Source organism: Bos javanicus, chromosome 23 (genome assembly GCF_032452875.1).
Source record: "Bos javanicus breed banteng chromosome 23, ARS-OSU_banteng_1.0, whole genome shotgun sequence".
NCBI classification, from domain to species: Eukaryota; Metazoa; Chordata; class Mammalia; order Artiodactyla; family Bovidae; genus Bos; species Bos javanicus.
Window position 1 is genome coordinate 13,184,847 of NC_083890.1, and position 18,446 is coordinate 13,203,292.

Genomic DNA, 18,446 nt, shown 5'->3' on the forward strand with positions numbered 1-18,446 from the left:
GCATTTCAGCACTTTTTAAAATTTAAGTGTTTTTCAGTAATATATATATGTATATATTAGAGATGTATTATTAAAGTTTTATAGTAGAGTTCATTTTAACTAAAGTGTGTATGTTAGTCACTCTGTCATGTCCAACTCTTTGTGAACCCAATGGATTGTAGCCCACCAGGCTCCTCTGTCCATGGAATTTTCCAGGCAAGAATGCTGGAGTGGGTATCCATTCTCTTCTCCAGGGGATCTTCCCAACCCTGGGATCAAACCCAGGTCTCCCACATTGCAGGCAGATTCTTTACCGTTTGAGCCACATAATGTATAAAGACTAATGCTGAGTTTTTCCAGTGTAACTGCCACTTACTATCTAAGCAAGAACATGATTTGTTGGATAACTTCAAAATGATAAGTTATATCATGTTTAGGTAGGGATTGAATGTATTTAAAAATGGATTGATACCATTTTATATGTTAGAACATCAACAATTTCAGGATGTGGTGCATGGAATTCTTGCATTTTCCATCATGAATAATCAGCAGGTTCCCTGCCATACATTTTAAGCATGGTTTCTACTCAGTGGGAGAGAAACTTTCAGGCTGGTTTTTCTAAGCATGTCTCCGTATTTAACACTATACAGTCTCCATTTCCAATAAAAGCAAAGCCAAATTGGAAGAAATCAGCATTTGCTTTTTTTTGGAAGAACCCAAGATGTCTTGTTGTGTTTTAAATACTGGGTTGGCCAAAAAGTTCTTTTTCGTTGGTGAACATGTTGCTCAATAAAGTTCTTGGTGAGAATGAAAAATACGTCTTGTATTTTCACTTAGAACCGAACAACCTTTTTGGCCAACCCAATAATTTCAATCAAAGATGAATGCAAATTATAAACCTGGCGATGAACACTTTGAGGCAAATTGCAAGATTCCTCGTGAAGTTGCTATGCTTCAGCATCAATATTTTTTCTCTTTCTCCTTACTAACCAACCAGCCATTGTGGTTAGACATAAAATGATAAATGACGGTATTGAAAAACTATTTAAAGTTGTTTAATGGTCAAAAAATACACATCGACTATCATGTGCTGCTGAGTAAGAAGCTGTGCCCTGGAGAGGCCAGTCACAAGAACTACTTGCTCACTCCGTAAGTACTCCCATTGCTCTGGGGGAAGCTTTTTAATTTGTTCTAATTTATTTTTAAGCAGTTAATAGGGTTAGCTGGTTTTAAATGTAAAAACTACAACAGCAAAGTGGAATTACGGGGTTGAATTCAACATGCATTTATAATTTCAATAGCTGCTGCCAGACTGTTCTCCAGAGGGTTTGTTCCAATTTACATGCTCAGCAGAAAGATCTGAGTGCTGTTTCTACACATCTTTGCCAACTCAGGGTACTGATGAATGTTTGATCTTGGCTAATCTGATAGGTGAAAGTGGTATGTTAGTGCTAGTTTAAATATGCAGTTCTCTTATTGCAGGTGAGATTGGCATCTTTGCAAATGTTTGAGTCATTTGAATTTTTTTCTGCCTGCAGATTGTCTGTTGATATCCCTCGTTCATTTTTTTCTATTGAGGTTTGTAGATTTTTGTGTTTTTTTTTTTTTTTTTAATTGATTTGGAAGAGCTCCTTATTTATGATCTGGAGAAGAAAATGGCAACCCACTTCAGTATTCTTGCCTGGAAAATACCATGGATGGAGGAGCCTGGCAGGCTACAGTCCGTGGGATCACAAAGAGTCAGACACGACTGAGCAACCAACTATTTATGAGGGAAAATTAGCTGTATGTTTATGACATTAACCACAAATACTTTTTCAAGTTTGTTGTTTATCCTTTAGTTTTGTTATCATAGTTTCTGTCATGCAGAAAATTTTGAAATATATATGTATATTTTTTTGGAGTGGAATTTATCAAGCTTCTATTTTTACGACTTCTGGGTTTGTGTCCTAATTAGAAAGGCCTTCTAATTAGAAAGGGTGAGGAAAATGATTATTTAATTTAGTAAAACTGCATGAAATAGAATGGGACTAGACACCATCATCTCCTTTAAAAGTCCCCGGCTAGGAAGACGTCACTCTGGGAGATAATGAAGGACAGGGAAGCCTGGTTGTGCTGCAGTCCATGGGGGTCACAAAGAGTCGGACAAGACTAAGACACTGAACGACAGCAACAAAGAAGACTCTGGGAGACCTTGGGCTCTCACAAGCCTTTGGTTGGTACAAACGGATTTATCCCAATCTCTTCATTGAATCAGCGTGAAGGCTGAGACCCAGAGAGGGAAAAGTCCAGTCAGGGTTGGTGTAGAACCAGCCCACCCGCTTTCCCTCAGGGGGCACTGCTTTCTCTTCTCAAGGCACCCCCTGGTGAGGGTAAGCTCAAACTGGGCCGTATTTCTGCATAGAGCAAGCCTTCCTGACTGCTGGGAAAGGGAAAGAGAGGCTGCCTCTAGCTACAAGGGCAGAGGCAGATTCTTTGAGCGCTGAGCCCGTGGGGGTGCGGGAGAGGGCGGGGGAGGGAAGGTCAGCCAGGTGTGGCGGGAGCCTCAGGCACCGCCCCTTCCTACCATCTTCTCGAGGCCACGCCCCTCCCGGGCCCTCTCCTGACCTGTTAGAAAGCAGTTCCTCAGTGCCCAGCGCCTTCCTAAGAGCCTCATCTGGAGGATCAGCGCTTTCGTTCATTTCTGCATTTCTAAGAAGCAGTGAGCTGGGTTTACCGCAAAACTCAAGAAGCTGCGGCTTCAGCATCTGCCCCGGTTTACAACAGGTCCTTCCCAGACTGCGATGGACCCCCGCGTGGTGTCCCCAGGGTCGCATATTTTTGTAAAAATCGTCTTTTGAATTCTCTTTCTGAGAGAGCTCCCTCCCACACTGGGGCTTCCGGTCCCACAACCCACTGCGGATCTACAGTTAAGCTTCAATAACTGTGAGGTTTGAGGCCAGCTCAGGCAAAAGACCCACTTGTGGGAGGGGATCTTCCCGCCACGTCTAAAATCACATCGAGCCAGGGGACCATCTTTAGTCACAAGTTCTGCAGAACAACGTCAGCCTCCCAGCGAGCCTGGGCCCCGAAAAGCAGGGCTCTCACCTCTGAAAATTCTTTTCCAACCCGTGTCGGGACCACGACCCTTATTTATATTAAAGGGGGCATGATATAGTGACCCACTAAACATAGTTCTGATTTAAATAATCTACTATACAATGGGCTTCCCTGGTGGCTCAGATGGTAAAGAATCTGCCTGCAATGCAGGAAACCTGGGTTTGATCCCTGGGTCAGGAAGATCCCCTGGAGAAGGGAATGGCAACCCACTCCAGTATTCTCGCCTGGAGAATTCCATGGACAGAGGAACCTGGCGGGCTACTGTCCATGGGGTCGCAAAGAGTCGGACAGGACTGAAGCAGCTTAGCACGCAAGTAAAGTGTAATGGAGAACCACTCTTCTTCATTAAGAGAGAAGTGGGAAGCCCACGTGCTCTACAGACACCTTCTCAGGGTTTTTTTTTAACAGCCCTTTCTTTCTGCTCAACTTAGATCCCTGTCTGAGAGTGACACTCCCCACACAACACTCTACTCTTAGCTTTTACCTAAATGCCAACAGTTATCAGGGAGCAGAGAGCCCCTAGTCTGAGGAGGGAGGCACCAGTCCCACCAGGAAGGAGCCCCCAGCACGACATGGGGAGCAGGGAATACAGAGCCTTGGAGGGATCAGAGGAGACAGAACAGGAGCGAAGGAACAAACGCAGTTTAAATCACATTCCAGATTCCCTGGAGATTATGTGGAAAAGACTTGTTAGTTAGGAAGGGTGGGAAGGGCAGGGTGACAGAAGGGAAGGGAAGAAGGGAAGTACCACCCAAAAGCACATGGAGGGAGGCAGTGGTGAATATATGTGGACTGTGGGGAGCTGCCCCCCATCTCCTTCCCTGCCTGCCAGGTTCCTCTGTGCATGGGATTCTCCAGGCAAGAACACTGGAGTGGGTCGCCATGCACTCCTCCAGGGGATCTTCCTGACCCAGGGATCAAACCCACGCCTCTTACATCTCCTGCATTGGCAGGCAAGTTCTTTACCACTGGGTGTAAGGAGTGCTGAGTGACATCTGTCTCCCTCAGCCCTGTCCTCCAAACACCCAGTTCCCCTCCTTCCCCTCAAACACTATTGCCAGCACCTTCCTCCCACCACACAATGTAGGAAATGGTGGTGGTGAGAATGCAGCTGGTTATATGAGCTTAGACTTTCTCTTGTATTTAAAAAATAAAGGTTGTGCAACCACTTTTGAAAACTGTTTGGCGATATCTTGAAAACTGACCACTGGCATATCCTATAACCAAACAGTTTCTTTTCTAGGTTTCTTTCTGACAGAGATGCATGCCTCTGCTCACCATGAGACTGTTCAAAAATGTTCATCACAGCATCAGGTCTAAGAGTCAACCATTGGAAACATCCAACAACTCATGGAAGGCAGAATGGATAAATAAGTTACAAAATGTCTCTCTAATGAGCTAGCAAACAGTGATGAAAATGAACCCATGACTGGGTGTGTCCCAGGAATGTGCTGAGAAAGCCAGATTCACAAGGGGCATATGGAACTCTTTGTGCAAAGATGTAATGCAACAACCATGAATCTACAGTGCTTGGTGTCAGGTTATGGTGACCAATGAAGGGAGAGAAAGCGGTGATGGGGGTTTCTGAAGTGTTGTCTGTGTTCTCCTGGGCTCAAAATCCTGAATCCCCCCTGGGCCTGTCCAGGGCCTGTGGTGCCCCAAGGTAGAAGAACAACATGAAAATGGGGATGAGGGACAAACTGGCGGAGGGAAGTCATCATGTATGAGAAGCGTGGGGAGCCCCACAGGGACCGAGTGAGCTGGACGATCAGCCCCACAAACTGGCCTGAGCAGCCTGTTGGCTGGAGCAGGGCTGGGAAGGCTAATGTGCTTGCTAAATCAAATTCAGGAATTGAGTCCAAAGACTTTTACACAGCCTGGGTTGGTTCTCTAGGATACGAGAGGAGTGAGACCTGCTCTCAGCTCTCACGGGGCTCGCAGTTTGGTGGGAGGAAAATGTGGCGTCTGGATGAACAGCTTGAATGCAACACAGTGAGAGCCACCAGGGAGGGAGGTGTGGGCCCGTGCCGCAGGAGCCCTGAGGAGGAGGCATCTCTCAGGCTGAGGAGCTGACACAGGAGAAGGAACAGGAGCCCCAGGGCCAGCGGAGGGCCAGCAGAGTCAGAGGATCAGGGTTGGGAAAGCCCGTGAGCTTTGGGCAACTGCATTTTCTCTGGAGCAAAAAGTTTATGCAGGGAAGGGAAAGGAAGTGAGGCAAGAAATGGGCAGGACAGGACCCCGAACTGTGACCAGCTTGGTTTATCTCACTTGGGAGTCAAACTTTCCCTTCCTTCCTTCCTTCCTTTCTTTCTTTTTCTCCCTTCCTTCCTGACCCTCTCCCTCCCTCTCTCCCCTCCTCGCTTTGTTTTTTCACTTTTTCTTCTGCCTTTAGAAAACCAGTACCTAAAATAACTTAAAATAACCTTCCCTAAAATAACTTTGAAATATGCAAAAACTGAGAGTGTGAGCTCCGTAAAAACAAGAACTTTGCTAATTCCCCATCATTTCCCCAGGGTTCATGGTTGGTACATGACATTAGGTAGATGCCCCAAAAATATGCATCGATGATGTGTTGATGACAAGGGTACTGGGCTGTACCTGCGGTATAACATAGGCAAGATGCGGATTGACCGTCTTGAAGCATTATAGTTAACCAGCCATCTTGGCAAGTGCCACAGCAGGGGATGGGGGCCAAAACACCTTACCTTGGGGTGGGTGGGGAGGAAGGCTTCCTGGAGTGAGCAGTACATGGTAGGGGCTAGTCAGGGCAGGTTTGTTCCAGGCAGAGGAAACAACACTGGAGAGGCCCAGAGGCAAGAGAGCCCTGGCTGGGGTTGGGGGGAGGTGTTTGTGCATGGCTGGGGGCAGGAGTGAGTTTGAAGAGGACAGAGCTACGAGGTTGAGTTGTAAATGGGGAGCAGGGATGGCTGCAGAGTAGGGATCATACTTGAAGGCCAAATTAAGAATATGTGGCTTTGACAGGGAACTCTGCTCATATCATAATGTCATGTGGCAGCCTGGAAGGGAGGGGAGTTTGGGGGAGAATGGACACAAGTATATGTATGGCTGAGTCCCTTCACTGTTCATCTGAAACTATCACAACATTATTAATTGGCTGCATTACAATATAAAATAAACGGTTAAAAAAAAAAGAATGTGGGGCTTTGTTTTAAGGACAGTGGAGTTCAGGCAGGACAATGCTGTGATAAATTTTGTGACAAAATGAACAGATCTGAGAAGGCAGGGAGAGGGGAGCCAGGCAGGTAAGAGACTGTTAACACCAGGTGATGGAGCGGAGGGTGGTCTAGGCGAGGGCAGAGGCCATGGGGGCAGGAAACAGCAGGACTCACAGAGTCTTCTGAAGGGAGACTGGACTTCCCTGGCGATCCAGTGGTTAGGACTTAGTCTTCCACTGCAGGGGACATGGGTTTGGTCCCTGGTCAGGGAACTAAGATCCCATAAGCTAGTTGGTATGACCAAATAAATAAATAAAGGGAGACTGGTCTTGGGGACCAAGGATGGGTGAAGGAGAGAGAAGAGCATAGCATGACTCCCAGGTCTCTGGCCTGGAAAACAGGCTCAATATGGGGAGAGGGACATTATGTAGATGCTACACAAGTGTTATGTAAATGCTACACCGGGCCTGCCTGGTGGCTCAGACTAAAAGCATATGCTTGCAATGCAGGCGACCGGGTTCAATCCCAGGAAGATCCCCTGGAAAAGGGAATGGCAACTCATGTCAGTATTCTGGCTTGGAGAATTCCATGGGCAGAGGAGCCTGGTGGGCTATAGCAACCAACACACACTCAAGTGTTACTTCCACTTATTCAAATGTACTGTTTGCCTGTGGCTCCTCTTCAGTGATGACTGATAGAAATGACAAGTGGCCTGGCCGCAGGCTCTGCTGGCTCTCAAGGGCTCAGACCTGGTTCTTAGTCTGTGGATATCTTTCAGGCTCCTTTTTCCTCCCTCCACCCTCCAGCTCTTAAGGAAGCAAAAATTTTTCCTTTCTGGCCCTGAGCCCAGCTTTCAGCCAAGGATTGCATGAGTCCCTCTCCGAGTCACCTGCTCCTTACTCATTCCTGCAGGGAAATGCCCCACCTGCCATAGAAGTGAAGTCGCTCGGTCGTGTCCGTGTCCGACTCTTTGCAACCCCATGGACTGTAGCCTACCAGGCTCCTCCCTCCATGGGATTTTCTAGGCAATAGTACTGGAGTGGATTGCCATTTCCTTCTTCAGGGGATCTTCCCAACCCAGGGATTGAACCCGGGTCTCCCGCATTGTGGACAGATGCTTTACCATCTGAGCCACCAGGGAAGTCCTGCCATGGGGCCTGGCTTTTGACTCAATTTCCCTTTCTCCCACCCAGGATTTTCTGCTCATCTGTCAGGCCTCTTGCCCAGCAGCCCCTTCCTTCCTCTTGGCTTCCTTCACCTTTCTCCCCAAGATGCAGCTTCTTTGAAAATCTTCCCCACCCTTCTGGAACCCCTTGATTGTGCATCGGTGCCTATACCTCTTGGGTGCTAAGCTGTAGGTACACTCTGATGCGGGCAGGTGGTCACCCTGACCTTGATACAAGATATCAGGGTACATACTCAGGTTTGTGCAGAGAGATGGGCTAGACTGGAAGGTCTCCAAGGCAGAGTCTGGTCTCACTGAAGAGCCCCAAAGCCTGGCAATCAGTAAATATTTGTTGAGAAGAAGAATACAGCAGACATGGAGGTGTGTTTGCAGACCTCCCTCCAAGAAAGGACTTGCTATTTGCTGCCAGGAGTGTGGTGAGCTGACGGGTCCAGTTCTTAGCCTCTCCCTGGTCCCCAGGGCTGGGACTAGGCTGAGGAGAGCGAGGTGCCCAGCACACACAATGTGAGGTGGAGCTGGCTCCCAGGGTCATCCAAACACCTCCTTTTATTTTGTGCACCTCGCTCACCTCTCTCTCATCCTGGCACTTGAGGGCCAATGGGGGCTGAGCACAGCTGTGGTCCTAGGTCCCAGTCATCTCTGCCCAGCTCAGGCCTGGCTCCTCCCATGGGCTGGCTATCTTTGCTTGGGAGTTGCACATCAGGCTTGTGGAGAATTGGCAGATCTGCCCAATCCTGTTTCCTTTCACGGCAGTGACTCCCCAGGGACCCTTTCCCATGCCTATCTTCATCTCAGCAGCTGCTTCCTGGTGAACCTGACCTGATGAGCAGGTGCATCCAGATTACAAAGCAAAGCACTGATGCCTCTGGGAGAACTCACGCCCCGTCTTGGACCTAGTGCCTGGCATAAATCACAAGGACGGACTGAACGGTGAGGCGATCCCCAAGGGTCTGAACGCCTGGTGGGAGTCCAGTGACTAGATATGCTGGCCTTGGTACCCCTGTAGGTAGTCATGAAGGTGGCAGAGCTGTTTCCACAGTTTAAATGTTCTCCTGAAATCTATGCTTTTAGAGGAAACAAGGCCACTCAGGTTCACAAAAGGACCCAAACTTTTTGCTTTTGGTGGGAATGATATCAGAGCGGTGTGGCAACATCGGCTTATCTTGGGTAAGCAATAATTCCCATTGGCACCTGTATATAAACATGTTTTTCACTGGGCATAATGGGAGCAGAGGAGAGCAGTGGGAAGGTCAATGGCTTTGGACTGTCGCACCAGGTATCCTCAGGCGAATCATCCTACCTCTCTGAGACTCAGTTTCCCCATCAGTAAAGTGGGATCTAGGAATGTCTGGTTATGGGGACTGCGGGGATTAGATCAGATCACAATATAAAGAGCCCACCACAGTGTTTAGCCTAGCATGGAGTGGCAGCTACTATTATCATCAACTAATGCCCATCAAAACCTTTTTTTACTATTTGGCCATGCCACTCAGTGTGTGGGATCTTAGTCCCTGACTCGGGATCAAAACCAGTGCTTCCTGCAGTGGAATTGCAGAGTCTTAACTATTAGACTGCCAGGGGAGTCCTGCCCATCAAAGCCTTTTCAAAGATGGAATTGATAGGCATGAATGCCACAAGGTCGTGAGTGGCCTAACTGCTTTGCAAGGACCAAGTCAAGACAATGCCAGTGCCAAGTCACTTCAGCCATGTCCAATTCTCTGTGACCCCATGGACCATAGACTTCTCTGCCCATGGAATTCTCCAGGCAAGAATACTAGAGTGGGTTGCCATACCCTCCTCCAGGGGATCTTCCCAACTCGAGGATAGAACCCACATCTGCATTGGCAGGCAGGTTCTTTACCACTAGCGCCACGTGGGAAGCCTAAGTCGAGACAGAGACCATTCATTTTGAGAATAAGAGAGCATTCAAACTCTGAGGCCACAGCAAACACGGACATGAGCTGAGCCAAGCTCCTTGGGAGCTAGGGACAAACTGGAAGAGTGAAGTGCAGTGGGAATCTTCAAGTTTCCAGCCAAAGGCAGAGCTTGGTGTGGAGTATGGGAGATGGAATAACCTCTGTATTTACAGGATTAGGGTTTAGTCAATGTCCCAGGGATGCTCATGTACATCAGCCTGAAGGGTCAATACATACAAATGACTTGGTAGCTGGATCCACCAGGAAGATTCACAGATCTACATTTCTGTGGGTACCCAGGGCTTTTTAGAAAGGAGACTGTTCCCACATGCCAGGGGCTGTGGCCAAAAAATAAACCATAAAGTAAAATAAAAAAGAACGTTGGTGCCTTAAAAAAAAAAAAAAAAAGAACAACAACAAAAAAATGGAGACTGTTGGTTTTTCCTCCTAGGAGGCAGGAGGTTGCATATAAAGAAGGCCTTTATGTGGTCTGGGGCTCTGTGGAATACTCCACATGTACATATGAAGTAAAGACTGAAAGGATTCTGTAAAGCAATTATCCTTCAATTAAAAAATAAATAATTTTTAAAAAGACTGCAAGGAAATACGTAAGTGTCAACCATTGTTTTTTCACTTAGGGAGTGGGATCATGGGTGATTTTAATTTTATTTTTTATACTTTTTTGTTTCTTCTGAATTTGTTCTCCACAGATGGTGCTGATGTAGGTAGATGGAGGGTGTAGGTAGTGGAGGGTGGACGTCAACAAGGAGTTTTAAAAAATGTATTATCCTCAGGATCTACTTAACTTGAAGATGAGGTTCTAGACTCAGCATTTTCACGGCATGACCGAGAATCTACTGTCAGCTTATGGTTTGTAGCAAACAAGTGAAAGAAATCCACCGAAGCTCTTTACACCCCATTCGGGATGGGAGTAAGGATGCTCCAGGAAGCCTGAATGATCATCTCAGATTCTCATTTATTCTTCCCTTTGACACAAGGAAGGGAAGTGGAAGCGGAGGTCCTGACTGTCCCTAGAGCAGCTCTGCGATGAGTCAGAGGCTCAGAGAGGATCTATGGAGAGAGATCTCTACAATCTAATACCAGGCTCAGCTTGTCATTCTGAAGAGGAAGAGCCTGGGCACCAAGCCCTTTGATAACCTGACAAAGTGTGTGTTTGGCATTCTCACTCTCTTTCCTGAGTTATCTCTTTACTTCTAGACATACTTTCTTGTCCTTCCCTGTCTAGGCTCTTTAAAACCCTCCTGGACCCAAGCCTTACATATTCCCAAATTGTCCCTTTTCATTCCCAACCTCCCTCTCCACTTTTACATTTCCTTCACTGTCCTATTCTTTGCTATCTCTTTGCAAAGTGTGCTGACCACTAATTTTTACTCTAGTGTAAAAGACTCCTACTATGTATTACAGTTCGTAAAACAAGATTCTAAGAAAAGCAATTTTACAATGGAATTCACTCTCTGGAGAAGTCAGTATGTTGTTGTTGTACAGTCTCTAAGTTGTGTCTGACTGCAACCCCACAGACTGCAGCATGCCAGGCTCCTCTGTCCTCCACTGTCTCCTGGAGTTTACTCAAATCATGCCCATTGAGTTGGTGATGCTATCTAACTATCTCATCCTCTGCTGCCCCCTTCTCTTTTTGCCTTCGGTCTTTCCCAGCATCAGAATCTTTTCCAATGAGTTGACTCTTCGCATCCTGGCCATAGTATTGAAGCTTCAGCTTCAGCTTCAGCTTCAGTCCTTCCAATGAATAAACAGGCTTGATTTCCTTTAGGATTTACTGGTTTGATATCCTTTTGGTCCGAGAGACTTTCAAGAGTCATCTCCAGAACCATGATTCAAAAGCATCAATTCTTCAGTGCTCAGACTTCTTTATGGTCCAACTCTCACATCTGTACATGACTACTGGGAAAACCACAGCTTTGACTATACAGAAGTCTGTCAGCAAAGTGGTGTCTCTGTTTTTTAAATGCTATCTAGGTTTGTCATTGGAAAGGAAGCTTTCCTTCCAAGGAGCAAGTGTCTTTTAACTTCATGGCTGCAATCACTGTCCACAGTGATTTTTGGAGCCCAAGAAGATAAATCTGTCACTGCTTCTAACTTTTCCCCCTTCTATTTGCCGTGAAGTCATGTGACTGGATACCATGATCTTAGTTTTTTGAATGTTGAGTTTCAAGCCAGCTTTTTCATGCTCTTCTTTCACTCTCATCAAGAGGCTGTTTAGTTCCTATTCACTTTCTGAGTGATATCAGAGTGATATCATCTACATATCTGAGGTTGTTGCTATTTCTTCCTGCAATCTTGATTCCAGCTTGTGCTTCATCCAGTCCAACATTTCACATGATGTACTCTGCATAGAAATTAAATAAGCAAGGTAACAATATACAGCCTTGTCATACTCCTTTCCAAAATTTGAACCGGTCTGTTGTTCCGTGTCTGGTTCTAACAGTTGCTTCTTGACCTGCATACAGGTTTCTCAGGAGACAGGTAAGGTAGGCTGGTACTCCCATCTCTTTAAGAATTTCCCACAATTTGTTGTGGCTTTAGCATAGTCAGTGAAGCAGAAGTCAGTGTAGAAGACCCAAAACCTAATTCTAGAATCAGAAGATCTGGATTCAAGTCTTGTGTTGGCCTTTAAATTATTGGCTCACCATGAGCAAGTCATGCCCTCCTGGAGCCTATTTCCTCACTTGTCATAACAGGACCTCGAAACTGTCTTTTTAAAAATCAGGTCACAAGATACTTTCCCCCTCCATTGTCTTGTTTTATTTTCACACTAATCCTGTGGTTATTCCCCATCCATTATATCTTTTGATTGTCACACTAATCCTATCTGGGCAGGAAGCCCTATTTTCTGATTTGCCTTTCAAAGTTGAGTTCAGATAAGCCCATCCCCAGAAAACCCTTCTCCCCACCCCCACCCCCAGGCTAATCATTCCATGGAGATGGGAGTGGGGGGCTGGGCAGCCTCTGAGTCTGGCATTGGCTCCTGTCACTCCACTCAATCCCCTACCTGCACCAAGGGCAGTGATCCCTCATTGTCCCTTTGGTTCCTTAGGGCTTTGCACACAGTCTCTAGTGGCTGTTCTAGAAAATTGAATGACACCAAGTCATCATTCACGGGGGAGACTGAAACTGAGCAGGGCCCTGTGGGGATCCCAGTTGTGGATGTCTTTCTTTCCCCCATATCTTGTAGGCAAGACTCCAGCCTCTGTCATGACCTTCCGTGCGTTCCAAAGGGTGGATTCCAACAGCTGCTAATCAAGGGTGGGGCAGCCAAGAGAACACCTGCTGTTGTTCAGTTATGCCTGACTCTTTGGGACGCCATGCACTGCAGCACACCAGGCTTCCTGTCCTTCACTATGTCCCTGAGTTTGCTCAAACTCACGTCCATTGAGTCGATGATGCTATCCAACTATCCATCCTCTGCCGCCCCCTTCTCCTTCTCACTTCAGTTCAGTCACTCAGTCATGTCTGACTCTTTGTGACCCCATGGACTGCAGCACACCAGGCTTCTCTGTCCATCACCAACTCCTGGAGTTTACTCAGCCTCATGTCTATAGAGTTGGTGGTGCCATCCAACCATATATTTGGTCTCAAGATGGTGGGGTAGAAGGATGTATGGTCCTCTTCTCCTTTGAGAACTCCAAAATTACAACTCACTGCTGAACAACCATCGACAGGAGAATGTTGGATCCCATCGAAAAAAGATACCCCAAGTCCAAGGGCAAAGGATAAGTCCTAGAAAGATGGTAGGAGGGGCAAAATTGTGTTTAGAATCAAACCCCATACCTGCCAGAGATGCTTGAAGGCTTCAAACAAGATCTTGTGCACACCAGGCCCCAGAGACCCCACAGAGACTGAGCCAAAACCGTGTTTGAGTGTCTCCTGAGGAAGTACGGGTCAGCAGTGGCCTGCTGCAGGGGCAGGGACTCTGGGTTCAGGAGACCTGGTCACACAGCCTGTGGCATAAGCCATCTTGGAGGAGGTCACCATTAACCTCACCATAGAGCTGCTGAGCAGATGACCTACAAACTGCAGAACAATTATACCACAGAAATTCTCACACTGTGAAGAAAGTCCTAGGAATTACAACAGATTTCCCAACCTAGGGATCTAGCAAAGGGACTAAGAACTCCCAGGGAATTTGACTTTGGAGGCCAGTGGGATCTGATTACAGAACTTACACAGAACTGGGTAAACAGACTCCAGAGGGCACAAACAAAACCGTGTGTGCACCGGAATCCAGGAGAAAGGAGCAATGACCCCACAAGAGACTGACCCAGACTTGCCTGTGAGTGTCCAGGAGTCTCTGGCAGAGGCCTGGGTTGGTGATGGCCTGCTGCAGAGTCGGGGGCACTGAGTGTGACAATGTATGCATGGGACCTTTTGAAGGAGGTCACCATTATCTTCTCCTTCTACCTTCAATCGTTCCCAGCATTAGGGTCTTTTCCATGAGTTGACTCTTCGCATCAGGTGCTCTAAGTATTGGAGCTTCAGCTTCAGCAGCAGTCCTTCCAATGAATATTCAGGGTTGATTTCCTTTAGGATTGACTGGTTTGATCTCCTTGCAGCCCAAGGGACTCTCAAGAGTCTTCTCTAGCACCACAATTGGAAAGCATTAGTTCTTCAGTGATCAAGCCTTCTTTATGGTCCACCTCTCACATCTGTTCATTACTACTAACCATCTGAGGCAAGATTAAAGGGACCAGAGAAACTACTGGACCAGCTGAGACTAAGGACTGCAAATCCTGCAGAGACCTCACATTTGACTCACTGTTATAAAAGTGAAAATGTTAGTCGTTCAGTCGTGTCTAACTCTTTGGGACCCCATGGGCTGTAGCCCACCAGGCTCCTCTGTCCATGGAATTCTCTAGGCAAGAACACTGGAGTGGGTAGCCATTCCCATCTCCAGGAGATCTTCCCAACCCTGGGATCAAACCCAGGTCTCCTGCATTGCAAGTGGATTCTTTACCATCTGAGCCACCAGGGAAGCCCATTCTTATGAAAACCCTCACCAGATCCTTTGGGGTGGAGACACAGTTTTTTGAAGCTTGGTGTGTGTCCCTTCACCTGGCAAAACAATAAAGCTATCCTTTACTACTTCCCCTGAAACTCTGCCTCCAGGATTTGATTTGGTACCAGTATACAGAGAAGCCAAGCTTCTGGTAATAAGAATGCCCTCTGAATTCTGTTTTCCACAATATTCATTAGCAACTACCTCCTCCCCCTTCCATGACCCTCTCTAGAAACTCAGCAGGTGGGCGGTGGGCAGGATCTAATGACAGCACCAGGCAGGAAAGATCTAAGGGCAGAGCCCTGGACCCCTTCTATAGCGGCTGTCATCCTCAGGGCACCAGTCCTACAAATACAGTTGGTTCAAACACCAAAGAATTTTGAAATTACCTGCACTGCCCTGGGCCAAATATCACCTTACAAGTATCAAGATGATATTGCAAATATCATCTGACAAGTGCCTGACCCAGGGCTGGTACTTCACTGATCTCCAAGGCTTGTTCCTGCTTCCACCTTCTTAGCAGGTGGAGGTGGGCAAAGGGGACAGTGCAAATTGGTTTCCAGTACACACAGCACACACCTCTCTGATGGCAAGGCAGAGGGTGACCCCCCCCGCCCCCCCCCGCCCCCCGCCACACACACACACACACACACACACACACTTCCCCAGCACCAGCAGCCACTTTGTAATTTATCCACAGAGTCTATTTCCTTCTCTCAGGGTTCTGGGTGCCCTTCTCCTAGGGAGAAGTTTGAGAGGTTTGCAAGGGTGCTGCAGAAGCTGGGTCACTGGCAGCATGCTGATAAAGAGCAAGAATTTGAGGCTTCCCTGGTGGCTCAGTGGTAAAGAATCTGCCTGCCAATGCAGGACACAAGCGTTCGATCCCTGATCAGGGAAGATCCCAAACGTTGTGTAACAACTAAAGAAAAAGTCACTCAGTCCTGTCTGACCCTTTGCAACCCCATGGACTGTATAGTCCATGGAATTCTCCAGGCCTGAATACTAGAGTCGGTAGCCTTTCCCTTCTCCAGGGGATCTTCCCCACCCAGGGATCGAACCCTGGTCTCGTGCATTGCAGGCAGATTTGTTACCAGTTGAACCACAAGGGAAGCCCTATAATTGATGCTACTATATGTTATATATGAAAGTTGTTAAGAGTAAATGCTAAGTGTAACAACTAAACCTGGGCACAGCAACTATTGAGCTTGTGCTCTGGAGCCTAGGAACTGAGACTACTGAGCCCATGTGCCCCAGTTACTGAAGCCTGTGCGCCCTAGAGCCTGTGCTCTAAAACAAAAGAAGCCACTGCAAAGACAAGCCTGAGCACTGCAACCAGAGAAAAGCCCTGGCAACGATGAAGACCCCGCACAGTCAAAAATAAATCAATAGAATAAATAAAATTATTTTTTTTTAAAGAAAGAATTTGGAACTGGCATTCCCAGCTCAACCACTTACCGGCTAGCTATGCCACCTGGACATGTAACTATGTCTCTTGTAACCCCAGTGCTCTCGTCCTATAAAGTAGAGGTAATAACATAATAAGATTGCTACCTCATTGAGTTTTTAAAAAATATGTATTAATTTATTTGGCTGGGCTGGGTCTTAGCTGTGGCATGTGGGATCTTCAATCTTCATGGCAACACGTGGAATGTAGTTCCCTGACCAGGAATCAAACCCAGGCCCCCTGCACTGGGAGTGTGGAGTCTCAGCCACTGGACCACCAGCGGAGTTCCTCACTGAATTGCTAAAGAGACTTACGTGAGGAAATATATGTCACAGGATGGGCAGTGTAAATTAGACTAGTAATTTTTTTTCTTCTTCCAGATTTATTGGAACTTCTTCCTGGTATAATTGACATACACAACAGCATCATTTAAGTTTAAGGTGTACTTATCGCAGTGTTTAATGAACATCCACCTCATACAGATACAAGATTAAAGAAATAGAAAACAATTTTTTATTCCGATGAAAACTCTTAGGATTTTCTCTCTTAACAACTTTCATACATAACATATAGAAGCGTCAATTATAGGGCTTCCCTGGTGGCTCAGATGGTAAAGAATCTGTATGCAATTTAGGAGACCCAGGTTTGATCCCTGGGTCGGAAAGATCCACTGGAGATGGGGATAGCTACCCACTCCAGTATTCTTGCCTGGAGAATTCCATGCAAAGATAGAGGAGCCTGCTACTGCTAAGTCACTTCAGTTGTGTCCGACTCTGTGCAACCCCATAGACAGCAGCCCACCAGGCTCCCCTGTCCCTGGGATTCTCCAGGCAAGAACACTGGAGTGGGCTGCCATTTCCTTCTCCAAAGCATGAAAGTGAAAAGTGAAAGTGAAGTCGCTCAGTCGTGTCCGACTCTTAGCAGACCCCATGGACTGCAGCCTTCCAGGCTCCTCCGTCCATGGGATTTGCCAGGCAAGAGTACTAGTGGGCTACAATCCATGGGGTTGCAAAGAGCTGGACATGACTGAGTGACTACTCCTACTCCTACTAGTGTTAAGTATATTCATCATGTTGTACATTACGTACACGTACTTATTTATCTTATAACTGGAAGCCTGTAAATTTTGACTGCCCTCAGCCAACTTCTCCTCCCTTCACTGGATCTCGTTTTCTATGAGGTTTTTTTTTGGCTGTGCCACGGGCTTGCAGGATCTTAGTTCTCAAACCCATGCCCTCTGCAGTGAAAGCCTGGAGTCCTGACCTCTGGACCTCCAGAGAATTCTATGAGCTTATTTTGAAATATAATTAACCTGCATCACTATGTTAACTCCAATATTACTTCAATATTAGAATAGCAATTTTTATGATCATCTCCACTGTTGCCTTTGGGGGTCAGGAGGAAAAACTGGGCAGGGGTCCTTCAGAGCACCCTACACCAGGACCCCCAGCCTAGAGTGAGTCCAAAGGCTGCCTTGGCAGGTGAGGAGCACACAGGCAGCCCTGCCCTTGCTGCCGGCTGGGGCTGGAATGTCCTGGGTGCTTGCATAAAATTTGGGATGGGGACCAAGTGGCTTGGTGTGTACAAAGTAAATCATTCTCTGGGCCTCAGAAACTGTAAGACTTGGCCAGGCTTTCTAGGTGATGAAATGTACCAACCCTGGGTGGAGCCTGTCAGCCACTGCCATGCATACACCGCCCTACCCACCAGAGTGAGAACGGAACAGTGTGTCTTCCTCTGGGTGTCAGCCTGGCCCAGAGCCCCGGGACCAGGACAAGGCTGGAAAGTCAGGCAGAGGGAGAGAGACAGTGGATCCTGGTGCCCTTCCCCTTGCAGGACCTCAGTTTCAGGAAATTTCCAAGGTCCCATCAGTTCAGGGAGATGTCTCCCTCCTCCCTTCCTAAGGAAAGGCAGGGGGGCTGGGCACTCTCTGAACTCTTACTCTGCCATGAAAACAGTCTGAGTTCTAGTTTCTGTCATGTGTTTATTTGTTCATGTTTTCCTAAGGACTGAGCCCATCCTGCTGCAGTTAAAACACCTATTCTCAAGGCTTGAGGATCTAAGATAAGAAGAAAAGGGGGACTTCCCTGGCAGTCCAGAGGTGAAGACTTCATCTCCAATGCAACGTGTGCAGCTTCAGTCCCTGGTCAGAGAGCTAAGATCCCACATGCCTCATGGCCAAAAAATCAAAATGTAAAACAGAGGGGATATTGTAACAGATTCAATAAAGACTTCAAAAATGGTCTACAGCAAAAAAAAAAAAAAAAAAAAGTTAAAAAAAAAAAGAAAGAAAAGATGCAAACTCCCACCTACCCCATATTAGCCAGGTGACAGACAGCAAGGGTACCCAGACAGAATGTGTTGTGGGAGGTCTGAGGGCCTAGGAGGGGCTGAAGGAGAGCAGGATGTGGCACCCTGAGGGGAAGGGGCAAGTATTCCAGCTGAGGGGACTTGATGTGTGTCTGAAATGGCAGAAGTCAGAAGCCCTGGGCTACAAGTGACCTCTTCCCCTAGACCCCCTGGACTGCCCCTGCTTGTATTCTTGGCCCTGCCCTGACCCAGGGCTCAGCCCTGCTATGGGGGCTCCCCAGGGGCTGGCCGTCCTCCTCTCAGC

The 18,446-nt window shown here is 47.2% G+C and overlaps 1 long non-coding RNA gene across 1 annotated transcript; it reads left to right on the plus strand.

The window, feature by feature from the left end:
- Window positions 1–1,061: 1,061 nt before the first annotated feature.
- On the plus strand, window positions 1,062–18,076 carry LOC133236210 (uncharacterized). Its single transcript, XR_009732786.1, has 2 exons — window positions 1,062–1,128; window positions 17,840–18,076. It is a non-coding gene; the product is annotated as an uncharacterized LOC133236210 (long non-coding RNA).
- Window positions 18,077–18,446: the final 370 nt, after the last annotated feature.